This window comes from Microtus oregoni, unplaced genomic scaffold (assembly GCF_018167655.1).
Source record: "Microtus oregoni isolate MIOR12 unplaced genomic scaffold, Mior012 000032F_ref0000030, whole genome shotgun sequence".
Classification (NCBI taxonomy): Eukaryota; Metazoa; Chordata; class Mammalia; order Rodentia; family Cricetidae; genus Microtus; species Microtus oregoni.
Window position 1 is genome coordinate 1,718,006 of NW_024543091.1, and position 7,671 is coordinate 1,725,676.

The window sequence follows — 7,671 nt, forward strand, 5'->3', positions numbered from 1 at the left end:
TTTAATAAAATACAAATGACAAATCTTTACAAAGTACATGACCATTGTCCCACAGCACTACAGTTTTAATGTCATTTTGCCAAAAAGTAGCTTGGCTAAATAAGGGTCCACTAATATTAGCCGAACTTGATTCCACTGATTCCAGATAAAGGACCAGACAGAATTGCCTCTAATTAAGTTTGCTCAGTGCTGTTACAGCAAAAATGCTGACGTGTTGAGCAGCTTTGCACAGCAGGTAAAGACACTTCATTGTCACTCCTGTGCATTGTGGGGGGGAGGGGAGCATTCTTAATGTAAATTGAAATATTGGAATCTGCATTATGCTATAATTTAGGGGTGTAGATTGACTGATATATCCTAATCTATACTTAGAATCACCATTTATCTTACAAATCTAGAAGAGAGGGAGTTTCCACTAATCTAAAAATTCTATACACGTCAGAGTATACAGTCAGGACCATTAAGTATGATTATATGCAACAATTGCTCCCTTTCCACCCTGAGATGCTCAAGATTTCATCTTCCAAATCAGCCCATTAGTTCGTGATCTCAGGGGGACGTAGGAGAGCCCCATGGAGATTAGCTATTATAAGTAAGTGCTCCAGTTATAAGAATGACAGACACAAACCTGCTTGAAGCATTTTAAAATTCATTGGATCTGCACTATTAATTTTTTAAGGGGCTCAATTTTCATGTTGGAATAAAGTAAACCAGCTAGTTCTCAATCTTGTTATAAACTAAGAAATCCACTAATTTATTCAAGGTGCAATAAACAGAGTATAGGGTTTATAGCCCCACCGATTAGTTCTGCTTCCACTGGACCCACCAATGGCTTTCTCTGGCACTCTGGTCAGAATGGGAACTGCTCTTAGAATGATCCTGTTATTTAGTTTGCTTTCTATGGCTGCGATAAAACCAGGAGCAAAAGCAACTTGGGGAGTGTGGTGGTTTAAATCAGTCCCCTAGATTCATGTGTTTGAATGCTTGGCCAATAGGAAGTGGCACTTTTAGAAGGTGTGGCCTTGTTAAAGTAGATGTAGCTTTAATGGAGGAAGTGTGTCACTGTGGGAGAAGGTGTTGAGGTCTCATAGCTCAAGCTACACTCAATGTGGTATACAATCTCTTCCTGCTGCCTAAAGATCAAGATGTAGAACATTCAGATGCCTCTCCAGTACCATGTCTGCCTGCATGTCACTATGTTTGCTGCCATGATAATGAACTAAACCTCTGAACTCTAAGCCAGCCCCAATTAAACGTTATCCTTTATAAGAGTTGCTGTGGTCATGGTGTCTATTCACAGTAACAGAAACCCTAACTAAGACAGAAGTTGGTACCAGTGACTGGGATATTGCTGTGATAGGCCTAACCATGATTTTCTTTGGAGGAATGTGGACTTTGGGAGTTTGTATTAGAAAAGCAGTTGAACACTTTAAGTGGGGCCTAATGGATCATACCAATAGGAGCACGGAAGGTGGTAATGCTGAAGGTGAATTGAACTATGTGGGCCTGGCTCAAGTGGTTTCAGAGGAGAATTTTAATATGTAGCCAAGAGACCTTTCTTGTAATATTTGGGTGAAGAATGTGACGCTTTTTGCTCTTGTCTGGAGTCTTCCTGAGGCTAAAGAGAAGAGATTTGGATTAATTCTGTTGGCAGAGGAAATCTCAAAACAGACTGGTATTGATTGTGTTGTGAGGTTTTTAGTGACCACTTTTATGAAGATCTGTAATGAAAAAGAGCAAGCTGAGCAAGTAAAAATAGAAAATGTACAGATTGAGGAGAAAGGGGCATGAGAAAGTAGAACGGATCTAAATCCTGTGTTCAAGGAGATAAACAGATTAAGAAATAGAATAAAGGGAGTGGTGACCTCTGGGTAAGACCCTACCCAGCTAAGCTTCCAACCTGTGAAAAAGAATTTAAAAATATCTTAGGTCCAGGAATTGCTGTGGAACAATGGTCTTTTATCCTGTCACATATATTATTTTAATAAAATACTGATTGTCCAGTAGCCAGGCAGGACGTATAGGTAGGTGGAACAGTGAAAACAGGAGAATTCTGGGAAGAGGAAGGATTTAGTCTGCAGTCATCATCCAGACACAGAGGAAGCAAGATGTAACTGCCTCAGCAAAAAAAGGTATCAAGCCACATAGCTAACACAGACAAGAATTATGTGCTAATATAAGTTATAAGAGTTAATAAGAAACCTGAGCTAATAGACCAATCAGTTTATAATTAATATAGGCCTCTGTCAGTTTCTTTGGGACTAGATGGATGTGGGACCTGGTAGGACAGAAACCTCTATCAACAAATGGTGCCCAACGAGTGGATAACTGCATCCACAGAAAGCCTGAGAGAGCTTGGGAAATAATTCTAGACACAAAATAACAGTGCTAAGCATGGCTTCTTAGTAACAGCAATTTATCTGGTTTGTTCTCTTTGCTAGAGGCAAACACATCTCATTTAAGAGAGGCTTCTTAACTCAGCTTTAGCTGTGAAACGTTGCAAATCTTTTAAGAGGCCCTGCCACCAAACACTTAAATGGTGCTTATGAATTGCTGACAGTATGCTTCTTGGTGGTGTCAGGGGCCTTGAAACTCCTTAGAGTTGTGGCAATACTTCCAGCCAGTACTTCCACCATGAAACTAGGCTCTCAAAAACCTAAGGAATGGGTTGGATTCAGCTGCCAAAGCCTCGGCTTCAATCCTAGCCATATCATTTAACAAATTAAAGACTCATGTGGTCAGAAAAAGAGAGATATAAAGTAAAGATAGATTCAAAGACAAAACCTCTAAATGGTTTACATTGTGTTTAAAAATATATATGGCCTTGGGAGAGAAAAAGAAAAAGAATAAAGTCCTTAAAATAAAAAAGAAAGAGAAAGTAGTGAGTGTGGTGGCACACATTTAATCTCAACACTTGGGAGACAGAGGCAGGTGGATGTCTGTGAGTTCAAGGACAACTGGTCTACAGAGTGAGTGCCAGAACAGCCAAAGATACACAGAGAAACCTAGTCTTGAAAAACCAAAAATTAAAAAGAAAAAGAAATAGAGTTTAAATAAAATCACATAAAGATGGAAAATACTCTGGATACTGTGTGTTATTGTGTTGTCTTTGAATTGTTTGAATGCTGAGGAAGGAAAATATCTGCTAAAGGACATTTGATTATAAATGCTGCTGGATTAATCCAACATATCTATTTTGAAAATGCTTTGACTTCAAAATTGAAGTCAAAAAGTATGTTAATTTGGAGAAGAGGTTTTGTTTTTGTTTCCACAGGAAATGAGAGGCTGTGGATTCATTCTGGGTTAAGAAAAACTAGATTTGATCAAGGAAGACCCCCTGAGAAACTTCCAATAAAAGTGGATGGCCCAGATGTTTGTGTCTACATCCAGAACAGGTTCAAGACTGCTGCCTGAGATTATCAAGCCTCACAGGATACTCCAGTTAGGACATGATCATAATTTTAAATTTTCTTTAGGTCCCCATAAGATTATCAGTGCCCCCATCAGCAGGAAGTAGCCTGTGAAACTATGCCCACATTCTCAAAAAAATGGATTATGGATATTTCTCTTTGTTTAGAGCATTAGTTACAAGATGCTATGGATAATGGTCTGGACAAAAAGCTAAACAAAGGAAATTAGATTCAGAGTTCTTGTTTTGAAAAAAAGAGGGGAGTGCTGTGGGACAAAGGTCTTTTATCCTGTCATGTGTATTATTTTAATAAAATGCTGATTGGCCAGTAGCCAGGCAGGAAGTATAGGCAGAACAAAGAGAACAGGAGAATTCTGGGAAGAGGAAAGTGAGTCTGTAGTCATCATACAGACATAGAGGAAGCAAGATGTGACTGCCTTGCCGATAAAGGTACCAAGCCACATGGCTAACACAGACAAGAATTATGGGATAATATAAGTTATAAGAGCTAATAAGAAGTCTGAGCTAATAAACCAATCAGTTTATAATTAATATAGGCCTCTGTGTATTTCTTTGGGACTAAATAGATGTGGTACCTGGTGGGACAGAAACATCTGTCAATATAGGAATCATGGTGCATGCTTTTAATCCCAGTACTCAGAAGGCAGAGACTGGTGGATACCTGAGTTTGAGGCTATCCTGGTCTTAGAGCACATTCCAGGACATTCAAGCTTTGGGAGTGAAGAAAACATCAAAACCAGAAATCTGGTGAAGATATAATTGAATGATGGTCTGTGTCCCAGCCCCAGCAAGCAGCAGAACTTGGCAGCTTCAGTCACAAGGTTCTTGAACCATATAGAATCAGGGATAGAAGAAAGGGGTTTTGAAATCTCTCTCCATGGCTAAGAAAAGCTGCTGAGGCCAGGCATGTTCCAGGTTGTCCCTGTTTGGAGGCACCATTGTGTGAAGTTGTGAAGTTGAATCCTGAATTGCTTTGGAGAACCCAAGATGCCAGAGCCAGGGGATACCTGCCTATGACAGTTGCTAACAAGGAATGGAACCAGCCCAAGAGAAAAAAAAAAACTATGTTGCAATCAACTAAGCTGAAAGAAGCTCAGAAGAGCATTTTGACATCAGACACGGAGATGCAGAGTTTGGAGTTTGCCCAACTGTTTTTTGGTCTTGTTTTGGCTCAGTATTTCCTCTCTATACTCCCTTTCCTACATTTTGAAATGTTAATGTATCTTTGTGCATTATATGTTGGAAGTATGTGATCTGTTTTTTATTTTTATTTTATGGGGGATTACAGTTAAGTGGTTGCCATGAATTTCAGAAGAAACTTTGAACTTTTGACTTTTAAACATTGTTGAGACTGTGATAGACTCTAAGAATTTTTGAAGTTGAACTTTAAATGCATTTGGTATTTTGTTATGGCTGCAAGCCTATGGGAGCCAGGAAATGGAATATGGTAGTTTGAATAAGTGTGGCCCCCATAGACTCATGTATTTGAATGCTTGGCCCATAGGGAATTCACTGTTAGAAGGTACTGCTTTGTTAGAGGAAGTGGGTCACAGAGGGTGCAGACCTTGAGGTCTCATATGCTCAAGCTACACACAGTGTGGTACACAGTTTCTCCATGGTGCCTGCAGATCAAGATGTAGAACTCTTAGCTCCTTCTCTAGCACCATGTCTGCCTGCATGATGCTATGATTCCTGCCATGATCATAACGGACAAAACCTCTGAATTGTAAGTCAGTCACAGTTAAATGTTTTTCTTTTAAGAGTTGCCATAATCACGGTGTCTCTTCACCACAATAGAAACCCCAACTAAGATAGGATGAGAAGATTTATTTGACTTACCCATTATCATAGCCCATAGTTAAGCCTAGGGCAGGAACTGAAGCAGGGTTCATAGATGAATATTGTTTACTGGCTTGATCTCTATGGCTTGCTCAGCCTGCTTTTTTATACAGTCCAGGACCACGTAACCAAGGATGGTACCACCCACAATCGGCTAGGTCCTTCCACATCAATCATTAATCAATAAAATGCCCTTCAGACTTGCCAACAGAACATCTAATGGAGACATTTTCTGAATTGAGGTTTCTCATCCCAGACAACTTTAGCTTGTGTCTAGTTGACAAAAGAACAACCAGGACACCTTGTTTTATGTATTCAACTTTCCTTTCTACACTGCACAGCCTTATTAAGTTTACCATATAAATCTTTCCATATTTTAACATTTTTATGTATTAAACCTTTATTGCTTGTTTTGGAGGCTAGAAATGAGAATGCTTTTATTGTCATAATGTGTTCCTTCACATTATTAGCATCTGTTACAAATTTCAATACATCTGCTAAAAATACCCAAACCACGATTTCCACCAGTGGGTAATCTAAAACAGTCACAGCAGTAGGTTACCCTTTAAAGGTTCTGGTGCAAACTCTTAAACTTAAGGAATACAGGGATTTTTTTTTTTTTTACCACAATGGAGATGACACAGTGTTGCTTAAGCAGGAGAAGCTCTGTCACACTTAGATGAATTCACCGTGGCCAAATTGCGACATTAGGCTTCCCTCTTTCTGACAGTCCCTCACTTATTACAGACTAATCAGGCATTTGTTCCAAACTTAGTGGTTCATGAGCTATTCCGTCTATCTCGTTGCCTCACCTCTTTGTTTTGGTTAGTTTTGGTCCACTTCAAACTTAGACATACCTAGAAAGGGGGAATCTCAGTTGAGGAATTGTCTCCATCGGATTGGCTTGTGGACATATCTTTAGGGTATTTTCCTGATTCATGATTGATATAGGCCTACTGTGACTAGTGTCATCCCTGTGCAGGCAGTGTTGAGTTGTATTTAGAGATCAAGCCATGGGGAGCAAGGCAGTAAGCACCATTCCTCTGTTGTCTTTGCTTCATTCCGTTCTTGCCTCCAGGTTCCTGCCTAAGCCTCTGCCTTGGTTTCCCTGGATGATGGACTGTAACCTGTAAGCCAAATAAATCCTCTTCTCCTCAAGTTACTGTTGGTTGTGGTGTTATCACAACACCAGAAACAAACATAGAGCATCTGCCTTACCTTATCTCTTCCTTCAGTGACCCTGGTCAAAGTAATGACCTTCATTGCACCCATTCACCCAGGATCTCTAGGTGATAACTCTGAGAACAGATCATGTTTCCCAATGTGGAAATCTCCTGGATTTATGCCTTCCATCTGAAGAACCAGTGGCTCCTCCCACCTGGTTTTCCAGTGATGTCTAAGGAACAAATGTAGAGGACCCAGAGCCAGAGCTGTAGCCAGGTAGACAGAAGTTGCACATAGGTCAGATGTGGAGGCAAAGGGCATCTGCCAGCATCAAGTGGAAGGGCTCCCTGGTCACAGTGAGACAAGTAGGCAGGTGACCATCTGCCACGTGGAAATATTCTCCCTCTGGTCTATAGCTCTTTTCACTTGTCACTGTCCCTGCCCCTCTTGAGCGATGCCACTTTAGGAAAACGATCACCTGTTTATTCTCTTTCCCAGTTGAAGGCTGGGGCATTAGTCACTGTGGTTCCCTCACCTGAGACTTTTCCTTATGGAATAGTGTCAAAAGAATCAAAATTAGGCATCATTAATTGTATATTCATTAACATTATTTATTTTACTTGAAGAGTATACTTGTAAACCCCACCACCCTTTCTTCAAAGAAATTACTCAGTTACAGTTCCTCTTCCTCCACCCAGATATTCTAAATCATAAACTTTAAAAAGGACACTGTAAATGCTATAAAATGCTAAAGTGGTAAAATCTTAGTGTCAATATCCTGCGTTATTCTAATAATCTTTATTATTTTGTTAGAGATGGGATCGGGCTAGGTAGCCCAGGCTGCCCTGGAACTTGTGATCCTTACATATGAGCTTCTGGAGCACTGGGATGACTTGTGTTCCCCTCCACACCTGGCTACAAAGGTTTTCTAGAGATGAGATGACAGTATAAAAGGGTACTGGAAATAACATTCCAAAGTTTAATCCTTCCCATCTGAGAAGAAAAGAAAGAGTGGCTGGGCACAGACTGTCAGGCAGAAGATGTTGCTTATTGTTGATTCAGAGAGAAAAATAAAGTGTGCTTTATAAACGTGCAAAGAATTTATCAGTGAATTTTAATGTGAGTTAGAAATTCCTGGAGGATTCTGTGAGGTACATTTCCCATGGTAGTAGTTAACAGCAAACTTAGATCTGGCTCCAAAGTGGGAGTGTGTGTATTCCTTTGTTTTATTCCTTTAA